Genomic DNA, 16,021 nt, shown 5'->3' with positions numbered 1-16,021 from the left:
CCCAACCTCTCAAAACATATAAACTTCACATTATTACAATACGTTTTACCTAACGTCTTCTTTACACTTGATGGGACTTTTAAACTTCCGATGTTCATCTTTTCATGTTCTGCAAAGGAAACAGGAATTAATCATTCCCTGAGTTTGCTCAGCAAGGGAAGATGCATCTTACTGATACTGTGAGCTTGCAACACGGCACACACCAAGCTGTTTCTGAGATTATAGCTTGGGAAAACATTCCCACACCTATTGTGATGTTGCTTTCTCCATTGCCAGTCTCTTAAAATTCTAGGTCTTGATACTATAGGGGTGGATTCTAGGCTTACATAATGTTGATTCTGTTACTGCACTTTCTAAAAGCATGGAGGTTACTATCTGTTAAAAACAAAACAAACAGGGCCCGAAGTTAATGTATATCTCTTAAAAGCATATACAAGAAATGGTTTATTAACTGTTATAAAACTTACATTTCATGGATTAAGAGTCACACATGATTATATGTTTTTTAAAAACATGAAGTTGAGCTAGGCAGCAAAGGAGAATGATTCCATTACTGCTTATAATGGTGCTGATAAATTTAGAAAAGGGAAGCATACGTTAAAGAGGTAGTGGTAGGTTTTTTTTTTGGTTTGATGTCTGCCCAGAAAACAGATTTTACGTAAGGACTACTGTTCAGTTACTCTCATAACCAGCTAATAGCGTTACCTACTGGTTTTGTCACCTTTGTAGCTCATGTGTGTTGTCTCAGGATTTTTTTTCTGCTTTTTCTCATTTACTTGTAAGCAGCTTATTGGTATCTTCCTCCTCCAAGGACTGGGGCTTTGAACCTGGTAGATACAGTAAATGTTGATGACATAGGTCATTCATTCAGGCAGGAATAAAAGCTTCATGGAAAAGATGCCACTTATTGAGAGTAGAATACACTATTCCACTTCCTCTGTTTCTTTCCTATCCTGAAAGTTGCAAACAATTAAATAACAATGCTGTGGAATGAGTATGAGGCTGGGAGACAGAAATTCTACCCTGAGTTCTGTCATGAGCTAGCTATGCAACTTTGCTTTGCTTCTCTGTAAAATGAGGAAGCTGAACCCGTTTATTTTTATATTACCTTCCGGTTCTAAGACTAATTCTGTTCTAATGAAGGGCACCAGAAACTCCTTACAGTGAGTCCCAGTGATAGGTCATATCTCTCTGAAATTCCTAGGATGTAGAAATGGGCCTTACTCTGAGCTGAAATCTTAAAATCATATCCACAAAATATACTGCAATCTCAGTACCTGTGTTTTTAATGATATGTTGTTGTTGTTGTTAGGTGCTGTTGAGTTGGTTCTGACCCATGACGACCCCATGTACAACCAAATGAAACACTGCCTGGTCCTGCACCATCCTCACAGTCATTGTTATGCTTGAGCCCATTGCTGCAGCCACTGTGTCAGTCCATCTCGTTGAGGATCTTCACCTTCTTTGCTGAACCTCTACTAAGCATGATGTCCTTCTCCAGGAACTGGTCCCTCTGATAACATGTTCAAAGTACTTGAGATGAAGTCTTGCCATCCATCCTTCTAAGGAGCACTCCAGCTATACTTCTTCCAAGACAGACTTGTTCGTTCTTCTCTCACTCCATGGTATATTCAATATTCTTCACCGACACCATAATTCAAAGGCATCAATGATATAAGATGTGTTATTAAACCTATTCAGTCACCTCATATGCACGCAGAAGCTGGACAATAAATAAGGAAAAACGAAGAAGAATTGATGCCTTTGAATTATGGTGTTGGCAAAGAATATTGGTTATACCATGGACTGACAGAAGAACGAACAAGTCTGTCTTGGAGGAAGTACAGCCAAAGTGCTACTTAGAAGCAAGGATGGCGAGACATCGTCTGGAGTACTCTGAACATGCTCTCAGGAGGGACCAGAAGTGTATTGGTTAAGAGCGCAACTGTTAACCAAAAGGTCGGCAGTTCGAGTCCACCAGCTGCTCTTTGGAAACTGTATGGGGCAGTTCAACTATGTCCTATGGGGTTGCTATGAGTTGGAGTCAACATGACGGCAGCTGTTTTTTTCATCTGTTTGTTTGCTTTTTAGTCAGTAGAAACCAGTCCCTGAAGAAGGGCATCATGCTTGTTAAAGCAGAGGGTCAGTGAAAAAAAGAAAGACTGTTGATGAGATGGATTAACACAGTGGCTGCAGCAATGGGCTCGAACATAATGGCAACCATTGTGAGGATGGTGCAGGACCAGGCACTGTTTCATTCTGTTGTACATAGGGTCACTATGAGTCAGAACCAACTCGACATCACCTAACAACAACAAAAATTAAATCTAGATCCCTTTTTTGGGTGTTACTTTGTTGTTCTTTAGTTGTGGTATTGCTTTGTTTAGCAGTATGGTATGCTTTTCTTCTTTCCTTTTCATCTTTACCAACTGTCAATAATAAAATTACTAAATTGACTAACGCTTGTGAACAACAGTCTTAATCTTTACACCCATGCTCTATAACCCGTTGCCATCTAGTCGATTCTGACTCATAGCAATCCTATAAGACAGAATAGAACTGCCCCACAGGGTTCCCAAAGCTGTAAATCTTTACTGAATCAGACTGCCACGTCTTTCTCCTGTGGAGCGGCCAGTAGGTTCGAACCACTGAACTTTTGGTTAACAGCTGAGTGCTTAACCACGGTACTGCCAGAGCTACTTCCATGCCCTGTAGTATCCCCCAAAATGCTCAACCCACATCTAATGTTTTTATTCAAATACCTTGTGTCATTGTCAGTGTTGTCAACCTCATGTATACGTGTGGAGGGAAGAGACGCAGCCTTGCCAAAATGCATGGTTTTCAGCAAATGGACAACTAACACTTGTTGAAAATAACGCTAAAGCAATCCTGCTATTTTCTTATTCTCCAAGTCATATGTTTTCTGTTTCTTTTTCAGGACATCCTTAAAGATTATTCAGAGAACATTTCACACAGCTATAAAGGTAGGAAAAAAAATGCTTTTTTGGTTATAAAATATACTGCATTTGTTTTAGCTGTGTTTTAATAATTTACTTCCCATGATGAATAGGGAAACCCTGATTAAGTGCTATGGCTGCTAACCAAAATGTCAGCAGTTTGAATCTGCCAGGCCATCCTTGGAAACTCTACAGGGCAGTTCTACTCTGTCCTATAGGGTCACTATGAGTCGGAATTGACTCAACGGCAAGGGGTTTGATTATGATGAATATAGATAAAATTGATGTTGCTTATTTCCTAAAAGTGAAAAGTATATCTAGTTCCTTGTTAAACCTGAAATCATCCAACACTTAGTTGTTTAATCAGTTTGATTTTTTCCATATTATTATATTTTATGTATTAAAAGAAGAAAAATCCATTGTCGTTGAGTCAAGTCTGACTCAGAGTGACCCTATAGGACAGAGTAGAACTGCCCCATAGGGTTTCCAAGGAGCGCCTGGTTGATTGGAACTGCCAACCTTTTGGTTAGCAGCCAGACTCTTAACCACTGCACCACCAAGGTTTCCTTTTATGTATTATTGTAGACAAAATTCATTTTATCTTTTATATTTTTATATTAAGCTCTCTAGAGCTTAAATTGTATTTAACATTATTATATACAATTTCCATGTATCAGGGAAAGAAATTTATATTGCTAGAGCTGAAATTCTGTTCTCTACCATGATTTCATATTTTCTTGCTATTCTAACCTGTAATTTTAAAGAAACAACCAAAGTAACCATAAGCATAATTAGTTTTCAGTGATTTAATATCCTAAGTGTTAATTTGGAGGAATTTACTTCAGTATTAGGTTTACTTAACACAGTGCCAGAAAACATGGCCCTTTTCTTGGCTAGAGCATATGGGAAGGTAAATTTAGAATTTCTAGTCTAATAAATACTTCTTTTCTGATAATAGCTTAATTGTAGCTATTTCAAACAAAATTGTTTAATTGTGGTGAATCATATGCAAATTGTTCAGATGTAGGTCAACCCCCACTCCTGTGTTCAAGCATTTTTTCCTAATCACAACTAACTGTTCAATGCCTAAAAGAGGCAGAATGGTAAGATTTAAAACAAAAACAACCCCCTCCCCCCCACCCCCAAAAAACAGCAGAAAGCAACGGTGGGCCGGGAATCAGAAATGCACCATAAAAATGGAAAAGCTAGGGGCCTTTATTTCTACCTTGGCTGATCATCTCTTATGCTTGTTGTGTGTTTTCAAAGAATAGTTTCGTCACCACTCATCTAATGGATGGCTAACAAACCCTGGTGCCTCTGGGCCTCTTAAGTTTCTTCATTGTGTCATTCTTGTGTACTCATTGAACTGAAATAAGGATTGAGTAAAACAAAGAATGTAAAATGAATCCGTGAATCCTCTAAAACTGTATGGAAAAAACTGATTGCTGTAGAGTCAATTCTGACTTTTAGCAACCTTATAGGACAGAGTAGAACCCCATAGGGTTACCAAGGCTGTAATCCTTACAGACGCAGACTGCCATGTCTTTTTCCCAAGGAGCAGCTGGAGGGTTCCAACCACCAACCTTTCTGTTAGCAGCCCAGCTGCTTTAACCGCTGCTCCAGAGCGTGTCATAGTTGGTGTTCTGGTCCAGTGACAGAGGAGGGGGCCTCATATACCTGAGAAGCAAGAGTACTTTGCGTGGCTCCGGATGAGGGCCCCCTCAGACGTATTACAGTTGTAGAAGCTAAAGAAACCTTTTATTTTTCTTAGATGTTACATTGTAGTCCATCATATGTTGTCTACTGTACTTTCAAAGATTTTACCAATGCAATAAATAATAATAAAGCTGGTTGCATGTTTTATTTGTTCCATTTGCTGTCTTTCATCTTTAAGTGATTATTGCCAATGATTTTGGTATAGTGACAGAAAATAGTGAGCCTTGTTGGTTATCGATGACAATCTTATTTTGGCTTTAATTATAAAATTAGAATTCTAGCTAATGCAAATATGATTTTTTTTAGTTTTTTTTATTCATTGGAACTTGATTATTCAATAATTGGAATTTATATTCCTATATGATGTTTTATCTTTAGCTCTTTCTGTACATTAATTTTTGAAATTAACTGGGCAACTATTTTTCAAATGATTAGAGCAGGAAAAACAGATGGAACATACTTTATATTTCTTTCAGTGGAAGTATCTTTGTCACTTGAATTATTTAAAGTAAGAAAAAATGGAAAATTTTATCAAAGAGAATGTGATGTGTCTGTCAAAGTCAGCTACTACTAAAGTTTGTATATTTATTCTTCCAGGTTATCTCTGTCTTTCTCTCTATATATAGATCAATTAATACCAATATATGCATATCACATTTACATACCATTATACATGATTCTGAGTTTTAACATTTTAATTATGGACAGACTTCCAAGTCAATATAACTAGGTTATCTATTTCATCCTTTTTTAATGTTTGCATATTAGTCAATTTCTGGATGTGCCGTGATTTATTAAATAGGTACTCTAAACATTTTTTAAAATAGAATAAAAGGAGATTCCTCCCCCCTCCTTAATTATACTTTCGGCAGGCATACAAAAGAATTCTCATTTTTACACTGGATCAGGAAATTAAGGAGTGAAGAAAAAGCGTTACAGTAAAGAGACATAAAAGATATTAGGAGTGTGGACATAAATGATCAGGAGAAAGAAAAGCTAATAATATGAGTATTTGTGCAAGTGTATTGTAGGTATGTAAAACTGAAATTCTACTGATTTTTTTCAAAATTCACTCCAGATGACAACTCCTTGTCTTACATCCCCATAGCATTTCTGGGGGAAATAGATGTTATCATACTATGTCACTGTCTTGCTATAACAGGAATACCACTAGTGGATGGCTTTAACAAAGAGAAATTTATTTTCTCACAGTCTAAGAGGCTAGAAGTCCAGGGTGCCAGCTCCAGGGGAAGTCTTTCTTTCTCTGTCGGTACTGCAGGAAAGTCCTTGTCATCAATCTTCCCTTGGTCTAGGAACTTTTCAGCGCAGGGACCCAGGTCCAAAGGACACGCCCTTCTCCTGGCACTACTTTCTTGGTGGTATGAAGTCCCCATGTCTCTCTACTTACTTCTCTCTTTTACATCTCAAAAGAGATTGGTTGAAGACAAAATCTAATCTTGTAGGTTGAGTCCTGCCTCATTAACGTAACTGCCACTAATCCCATCTCATTAACATCATAGAGATAGGACTTACAACACATAGCAAAATGACATCAGATGACAAAATGGTCGACAATCACACAGTACTGGGAATCATGGCCTACCCAAATTGATACACATATTTTTAGGGGACACAATTCAATCCATGACAATCACATATAAAAATTCATTTTGTCTGTCTCTTCTACCTACTAGGCTGTTAGCCACTGCAGAGTAATGACTCCATGTTCATTCTTGAACTTTATGCATGCTGAATAAATGTTGGTTCAGCTAAACAGGAATGAAGTGTGAGAAAGTGAAGGGATCAGGTAGAAATGCTAATCTTACTATAACTTTATAGAGTGCCGTAATCTGCCTCTCCAGTAGTAGTGGAGTAAATCATAATCAATTCTGATAGATTAGACACAAATAATATAAATACATGGTTTTCATATGTAATCAAAATTATTTTAAATCAGATTCGAATAGCCGTTTGTGGTATTCATGCTCAAAATCATACCTACAAGTGAAGTATTGAAGAAAAAACAACTTTGTGAAAAAATTAGTGTAATTTTAATATTGCTGAACTTTTTTTATATGGTGCTTCGTATGTCCCTCACAGCCTCCTGTGTTGTAGCAATTACTCTGAGCATTTTAAAGATGACAAGGCTAAAATCCAGAGGCTTTCTTGAGTCATTCAGTTCTGAAACGATCAAGCCAGAACTGGATCTCCACATCCCTTAAATCATAACTTGAGAACAATTAGCCATGGTGGGGGTGGGGGCAGTGGTGTCTGCGGATATTTCTCAGTTATAGTTTATTTTGCAAAAAAAAAAAAAAAATGTATTAAGTTATGCTAGATAGATTAATCATGGAGTTCAATTTTTTTTCCTCGTGACTTTCTTAAATATGCTGTATACTAAAATGTAGAGTAATACTAAAAAGAGGGCAGGCACTAAGATCCAGATTCTCTGACTACAGAATTGTTTCACCTTCAGCTTCATTATTGGGGAAGAATTGCTTCACACTTTGTCTTAGTCATTTTTTTTAATAAGGGTACTAGTAACTGCCGTCCTTCTCCTTCAAAGGTGTATCTGAAAACACCTTGTCGGCAGTAAAGCATTATAGATAGGCAAGATATTATTACCATTGTTGTTGCTATTGTTAATACTAAAATAGAATGGGCTGAATTGGACTGAAAATGTACGTGGTTATTTATAAAATAGCCTACTGTGTGTGTGTGTGTATATATATATATATAAAGAAGCAATTTTTTATACTATTCTGTTACAAGAAAGGGAATATTGTTTTTAGTACTTTGCATAATGCAGGTTGCTACTTATCTTAGGGTTCTCTAGAGAAACAAAAAACACATACATGTACATACATACACATACACAAAGAGAGAGATTTACTTCAAGGAGTTGACACTCACAATGAGAGTGGGGAGCTGACAAGTCTGAAATTCATAGGTCAAATGACAGGCTGGAGATTCCTGCAGGCTTACTTTCTAAAACCCGGGGGTCAGGTGATAAGAAGAGTAAGGGCGTCAGGGTGTTCTGGCAAAATGTCTACTTATACTGTAGAGGTAGAACACACACTAGGGAAATTCCCTTTTTGTTCTTAAGATCTTCAAATGATTGAGGACTATGCACATTATGGAAGATAATCTGCTTTACTACCTGAGGTCAACTGATTTAATTACGTGTAATTACTTTATCAAAGCAAGTAGGCTAGTGTTTTACCAAAGAACTAGGCACCATAGCCTAGCCAGGTTGACCAATAAAATTAATCTTCGCACTGTTCATGCCATTTGAATCTTTGACATTGTCTCAGTTGGCAAAAGTATAGTTAGCATCAATTCGAATCATGCTTGAAAGAAACTCTGATTTCATATAACTCTGAATTCCATGGTAATATAAATTTAAAATGCCGTAAGCAGATGTACCCATTTCAATTTTTTTTTTTACAGAAAAAGATAAGACTTCGTGGGTGTAAACTTCTGTTTTGAAACTATATGTAACACCTAGCGCATCATGGTTTTTCTCTTCACCAACACCAACTCCGATTTCACATTTTACTACTGCACAAGTTGTTGGAAAGGACCAAGGTCCGTCTTTCATCTTTTCCTCTTCCCTTTCTCCCTTTCTTCCTTCCTTTTTTGAGCCGGTTGCTGATCTTTTTAGATACAGAGCTTGAAACAATGTTTCTAGTGCATACTTTTGCAATTGGTTTGTTTTCAAAACCCTGGAATGCTCATTGTCATTTATTTAGATGGGTTGTAAACTCAAGTGCTTACAAGCAACATAAATGAGTGTATCAGATCAAATATCAGACAATGGGGAATGGTGTGGACTGAGGAACAGGTGATCAATTGTATGTTCAATATAAAAGGGCTGTTATTGTTGTGTGCTATTGAGTCCTGGTGGTGTAATGGTAAAGTGCTATGGCTGCTAACCAAAAGGCTGGCAGTTCGAATCTACCAGTTGCTCCTTGGACACTCTATGGGGCAGTTCTACTCTGTCCTCTGTCCTATAGGGTCACTATGAGTTGGAATCGACTCAATGGCAGTGGGTTTGGTTTGGTTGGTTTAGAGACCTAATATGACAGAGTAGAACTGCCCCATTTACAGGGATTTTCTAGGCTATAAATCTTTACAGAAGCAGATTGCCAGGCCATTTCTCCCATGAAGCTGCTGATGAGTTCAAACTGCTGACCTTTCAGTTAGCAGCCAAGTACTTAACCATTGCGCCACAAGGGCTCCTTCATAAAAGAGTTCCTTCTATTCATTTCTAGTCAATTTTTCTAGCCAATTGTACGTTCCTGTAGCCAGGATTTCTGAAGCTTTAGGAAGTTGTAAAATTTGGGATTTTTATGTAAACTCAAGATTTTTGAATGTTGGCTCAAAAAAAAAAATCTATGTTAAAGAAGCTGACATGTCATAGGCAGGCAATTTGGCATGACTTTGAACACCCTGGTGGTGTAGTGGTTAAGAGCTATGGCTGCTAACCAACAGGTTGGCAGTTCGAATCCACCAGGCACTCCTTAGAAACTATGGGGAGTTCTACTCTGTCCTATAGGGTCGCTATGAGTTGGAATCAACTCGACAGCAGTGGGTTTTGGTTTGATTCATAGATACTTGGTAAATATTTGCTCAATAAATGAATGAATATTAGACCTCTACAGGAAATAGGAAAATTGAAGAACACTGTGACCTTGTACTCTCTGTCCATTAGCAATTTTATATAATACTTTAGGCAGTGCCGTAGTCATTGCAAAAAAATCTAAAGACCTACCTCTCAGTCTGTCTGTGAATTCCAGACACCAGAAAGATCAGAAAGGGAGAGCAAGAGTGAACCAACTAAGAGGGTGCTGTTAAAATGTATTCCTCTCTGCTAAAGAATTATGACTGGGAAACATTTTATTTTCTTTGACAATGTTTTGTCTACATTTTATTTACTTTATGCCACCAATCTTTTCTTCAAGCTTTCTTCAAATTTTTAGTCTTTCAGTATCTTAAAAGAAAATTATTATCATAGTTATCTAGTGTTGCTGTAACATAAACACCACAGATGAGTGGCTTTTGTATTTTGTCACAGTTTGGGAGGCTAAAAGTTCAAATCATGGTCTCAGCCATGGCCATGTTGATTCCTTCTGGGCTCCTCTCTCCTAATTTCTAGTGTCTGGTGGTAATCATTGGCATTCCTCGGTTTCCCATGGCATTCTTTGGCATCTGTCTTCTCCCTGTGGTATTTATTTTGGTATTTTTATAACTCATAAGTGACTAGATTTAGGATCCACCCTACACTGGTATGACCTCATTAACATAACAAAAGAAAAACTCTGTTTATGAACAGAATCACATCTGCAGATACAAGGACCAAGAATTCAACTCATATTTTAGGGGAACACAATTCAGTCCATAACAATGATGAGTATAGATAATGGGTGTGGAGGAGGTTAAATGGAGTCTGTCACAGAATAATTACTGAATACGCGTGAGTCCAGTGGATGAATAGGTTGTTTTACATTATGAACCTTTAAGATTTACCTTCTTTTTGATATCTATCCCACTTTCCCTGTGCACAGACTCCTCCTTTGTTTACATTTGCTCATACGTTTGTCTTCTGTAGTAGAAGTGAGAATCTAGAGGCTATAAACAATGTCTTTAATTTTTTTTGAAAGTTATAAACTTAGAGAAAATTTGCAAGGAGAGAACAAAGAACTTTCTCTACTGAACTACCTGAAAGTAAATTGTGGACCTGATGCCCCTTTACCCTCAAATACTTTAGCATATATCTCTTACAAACAAGGACACTCTCCTACATAATCACAATAGAATAGTCAGTATCAAGAAGTTAGCATTGATATATGACTATCATCTAATCCTTAAGTCCCATTCAGACTTCATCAGTTGTCCAAATAAATTCCCAGTAGTGTCGCTATGAGTCGGAGTTGACTCGATGGCAATGGGTTTGGTTTTAAAGTCCTGTTAAAAAAAAAAAAAAAACTGTTGCCATCAAGTTGATTCCAACTCAAAGTGACCCTATGGGACAGAAAACAACTGCTCCTTAGGGTTTCCAAGGAGCAGCTGGTGTGTTGGAACTACCAACCATTTTTTTGATTACCAGCCGAGCTCTTCACCACTGTGCCACTTGTAGAGTGTAAGAATTCATTTCAGAATGATGCAACTGACTTTGTAGTCATATTTCTTTAGTCTCTGTTAGTGTAGAAAAGTTCCACAGACTTTTCTTGACTTTCATAACCTTGACACTTTTGATGATGGTACATGTTATTTTGTAGAATGGCATCCAGTTTGGGCTTGTCTGATGCAGGGACCATATCTTATGCAAGCATGGATCCTAGCATCTAGGACAGTGTCTGGCATGTAGATGGTGCTCAATAAATGCTAATTGAAGAATGAGTTAGTGATTGAAATCATCTGCTGAGTAACTGAATCTAAAATACGGAAGGGAAAAAAAAAAAAAAAAAACCCAAAACTCAGATTCTGGTGTCTTTATGTTGTGATATAGCTTTTTGTTCTTCAGTTCATGTAGTAAACATGCATACACTGGACACTAGTTTCTTTAGAGCCATGCTTTTCCAAATGTGGTATGTAGACTGCTTTCAGTTGGCAGACAGCTTCTGGTTCATGGTAACGTAACTAGAGAAACTGGGAATAAGCACTGAGAAACCTTTTTAGTATTTTGCAGAAAGACTTCCCTTCTCCTTCAATCCAATAATAATTCTTTAAAATGGTTTGCATTTTATCTGTCTTTGCTTTTTAAATTTAATTTACCTAGTTCTTAATTTACATTGTAATTTGCAATTGGGATTTGATTTGGAGCCTGAAGAATGGGTAGAATCTGTGTAGTTTATGAAGTGGAGAAATGGACCATTTAGGCATAATCAACTGTTAGAGTATGCGTGTGTGTTTGCACCTGTGGGCGTGTGTGTACTTGTTCGCATGAGTATGTGTGTGTGTGCATGTGTGAGCATGCTTGTGTGTGTGATCATTTTCTGTGCATGTGCACTTGTGCATGTTTGTGTGCATGTGTGCACGTGGGTGTGTATATACAAGTGCATGTTCACATATGCATATATGTACATGTGTGCATTTAATAATGTGCGTAAGTTCATAGAACTGCATGATCTTGACCTTTGCTTTAAGTTTTCAGCTGTAAAATAGGGATGGCATCGGGCAGTTCTCCTCTGTCACTGGCGTTGCTATGAGTCGAAATCAACTCAGTGGCAACATAACAATAACAACAGACTAAATGGTGATATTATTCCTTTCTTCTCGGAAGTTCGTTAGGAGCTTGAGAAGGAAAAATGATGGTAGAATGGACTGAGCATAAAAAATAATATCAGGGGAAAGAAAAATAAAACCTGAAAGGAAAGAATGCATTGTTGTATGAAATTTAATTTACATTGGCAGCCTTCTTATCTCAGCAACACTCAGCTGAGTTCAACACATATTTATTAAGTGACTGTCACAGAACTGACAATGGACTTGCCCATAAACAAAAAAAACCTGATGTCATCAAGTTGATTGCACCTCATAGCGACCGTATAGCACAGAGTAGAACTGCCCCGTAGGGTTTTTGAGGAGCGGCTGGTGTATTCGAACTACTGCCGACCTTTTGGTTAGCAGTCTGAGCTCTTAACCACTGTGGCACAAGGGCTCAGAATATGAAAAGAAAAATAAGACACAGAACTTGTCTTAGAACCACTCCAGTGATTTGGGTAAGACAGATAAGCAAACATGACTTCAATTTAGTGACTGAGATATTCTTTGAGTTGTTTGCTAGCACAGAGGGAAGGTGATAGGTAGACCAGCCTCAAAGGCTCCTTGGAGGAGAAGACACCCATAAAGACTCTTGAAGAGTAAACTAGACTGAAAAAGCAGAATGGGGAAGGAGTACAACTTGATAATCAGCATTCAGTCCAGGAGATGGTGCTTTGTTAATGCTTAATAAATACCTGTTGAATGAACAATTTAGTTAGAATTAGCTGACAAATTAGTGGTTAATGTGATTTTTAGGAAGAGGAACTAGGCAGAGGCATAGAATGTTAAAAAAGCATGGCGTTTGGGAGAAAGCGGTCTTTTTACAGTTCAGCAGTAAACCTGTTGCCATCAAGTCGAGTCCTACTCATAGCGACCCTATAGAACACAGTGGAACTGCCCCAAGGGGTTTCCAAGGTGGATTCGAACTGCCAACCTTTTGGATAGCAGCTAAGCTCTTAAGTACTGTGCCAGCAGGGCCCCAAGTTCAGCAGTACCAAAAAAAACCCAAAAACCAAACCCATTACTGTCGAGTCGATTCTGACTCATAGTGACCCTATAGGACAGAGTAGAACTGCCCCATAGAGCTTCCAGGGAGTACCTGGTGAATTCAAACTGCCGACCTTTTGGTTAGCAGCCATAACACTTAACCACTACGCCACCAGGGTTTCCAAAAAAAGCAATAGTGGAGCATAAATTATGAGACAAAGGGAGGTGAGTTGAAAATACAGACATAAGTAAAAGCCTGGTATTAGGGACCTTTCTCTGAAATACTAAGGTTCATAGCTTTATCTATGAGCAACAGGACCATGGTAGTGCGAGATTTGTGTTGCAGTTTGATCATAGGTGACTAAGTGTGGATATGGGGGTAGTGATACTCATTAGTAAGCTGTTTCACTAGTCCTGGCAAGAAACAAGGAAGACCTAACATAGAGCAATAAAGGTAGGAGAATGGATATTGGTGTACTGATTAAGGAGTTCTTTGAAAAACAAAATCAGTGGAACTTCTCACTTATTTAGTGGAGGAAGAGGCAAGTCACAGCTTAAAGAGAAAGGATGAAAGTTAGAACAACTCGCAGATTTCTAACCTGTGCTCCTGGATGGATAATATCCTGAATTAAGAAAAAGTATTTGGAAGGACAAGTAAGTATTTGGAAAGATGGAAGAGACATAAAAAATAATTCCATTTGTGCTATGACGTTTGAGGTGCCTACGTGCACATGTAATATACAGTGTGTATATATAGCAGGGGCTGTCTGTCTACACAGAGTAATGTCAAAGCTTTACTTTCTCATTAACTTATTGCTGTCAAATTAACTTATTACTTGGCTACACTGTTTGAAGCTGTAGTAATTAATTCTATATTTCAAAAAATGCCACAGACAGAGGAGAATGTTGTAGCTTAAAACTGGTTCCAGGCCTGTGAAAAACATCATGTGTCTCTATTAAGAAAGCAAAGAGGAAAACTGTGGCAATGACGTGCCTGAACCTGTCTCAGTTTCAATTACCCGGATTATTGAGGCAGAACCCACCTCTGTGCTTGATTCACCCTTATAATTGCATTAGTTCTCTACTTTACCTTGCTTGTGGATATCTTCCGTTTTTTCTACTATTATTAGAAAGGAAAAAATTCACTTTTTTTTTTTTTTTTGGTTATTCCATTAAAAAAAAAAAACATTCACAATAGACTTTAAAATTCTAAGAAGTAACATTTTATTCAGCCTCAGTATTTAGAGCAATATTCTGAGCTAAGGAGAGACAATTAACCAGCATTCACCTCTCTGTCATCATGTGATAGTTGACTTACTGCTTACTCCATTTTCACAAAAAGCCTCAGTGACTTAGTTCTATCACTACTGAACCTGTGCATCTCCTGGTTCAAGATGCCCAAAGAGTTCAAATAGATTCTTGAACTGTCCGTATATTTGGGTCAGTTAGGCCTCCAGTCAACTTAAGCACCTGCAGTGGAACTGAGAATGGATTAGAGTCAATGGAAAGACAAGACTTTCCCCTCCATCCCTCAACCATAGCCTCAGCTTTTCCACATAGAAACCCAAAAGCCTAGGATTTCAATGAGGTAAAGACCTTTATTGACAGCACTGCCATCATCATTCCCCATTAATTTTCCCATAATATCTACTTAGTTACTTTTGAACTAAGTTTCCATTTTAGAAAAGGCAGAATAGTAAGGTAGCACATGAATAAATTATAACTCTCAAATAATCTCATTGTATTATCTTTTATGTAAGAGAAAGACAAAATTTATGTGATGCCATTAATTTTCCCTGCCCATCGTCGATGAGAAAAGGTAAAGTTATTAGTAGCCAATTCCATTTAAATGCCTAAAATACTAGAGGAAAAAAAAAAAAGGCACCAATAGAATCCAACATACATAAACCTAAGTTTGAGTGTTTCAGATAGCATAATGTTTAGGGTACTGAAACTCTTCTGCATGATACCATAACACTGGGTATATGACAGCATGCGTTTGTCAAGACTCATAGAAGGAACGCCAATATAAGCTATGGACTTTAGTTAATGATATTGTATCAATATTTACTCATCAATCATAACAGATGTACCACACTAATGCAAGAGTTTATAACAGGAGAAACTGTAGATAAGAGAGAGGTGGTTGTTGCTGTTAGGTGTTGTCCAGTCGGTTCCAATTCATAATGACCTTACAAACAACAGCATGAAACTCTGCTCAGTCCTGCACCATCCTCACAATGGTTGCTCTGCTTGGGCCCATTATTTTAGCCACTGTCAATACATATCATTGAGGATTTTCCTCTTTTTTGCTGACCCTCTATTTTAGCAAGCATGATATCCTTTTCCAGGGACTGATCCCTCCTGATAGCACGTCCAAAGTACATGAGAAAAAGTCTCGCCGTCCTCACTTCTAAAGAGCATTCTGGCTGTACTTCTTCCAAGACAGATTTGTTCATTCTTCTGCCAATCTATGGTATATTCAATATTCCGTAGTTCAAGTGCATCAATTCTTCATTCTTCCTTATTCGTTGTCCAGCTTTCCCATACATATGAGGCAATTGAAAATAACATGGCTTGGGTCCGTGGCACTTGAGTCCTAAAAGTGATATCTTTGCTTTTTAACCCTTAAAGAAGTCTTTTCAGTACACAATATAGGGGAAGGCAGCATAATTTGACCAAGGCAAAGTCACAGAGAATTCAGACATACCCAAACACACAGAGGTACTGAGTTACTGGGACTGAGGACTGGCTGTGGGGATCACCTGGGTCAATCGGCATAACAAAGTTCATAAAGAAAATGTTCTACATCCAACTCTGGTGAGTGGAGTCCGGGGTCCTAAAAGCTTGCCAGTGGCCAACTAAGATAAATCTACTGGTCCCATCCCATCCAAAGCAAAGGAGATTGAAGAAAACCAAAGGCACAAAGGAAATATTAGTCTAAAGGACTAATGGACCACAATACCACAGCCTCCACCAGCGTGAGCCCAGAACCACAACCACTTTGACAGAGGTCACAAATAGAGGGCCCCGGACAGAGTGGGAAGAAAATAGAACAAAATTCAAATTCACAAAAAAGAAGACCAGACATACTG

The 16,021-nt window shown here is 38.0% G+C and overlaps 1 long non-coding RNA gene across 20 annotated transcripts in view; it reads left to right on the top strand.

The window, feature by feature from the left end:
- Positions 1-16,021, top strand: part of LOC126061472 (uncharacterized) — a 597,975-nt gene that overhangs the window by 485,190 nt on the left and 96,764 nt on the right. For all 20 annotated transcript variants that reach the window (XR_007513790.1, XR_007513792.1, XR_007513799.1 and 17 more), the window contains one exon: positions 2,939-2,984. This is a non-coding gene — a long non-coding RNA (uncharacterized LOC126061472). The remainder of the gene's footprint in view (positions 1-2,938; positions 2,985-16,021) is intronic.

Source organism: Elephas maximus, chromosome 18, assembly GCF_024166365.1.
Source record: "Elephas maximus indicus isolate mEleMax1 chromosome 18, mEleMax1 primary haplotype, whole genome shotgun sequence".
In the NCBI taxonomy this organism is placed as follows: Eukaryota; Metazoa; Chordata; class Mammalia; order Proboscidea; family Elephantidae; genus Elephas; species Elephas maximus.
This window is presented reverse-complemented; position numbering and strand designations above follow the sequence as displayed.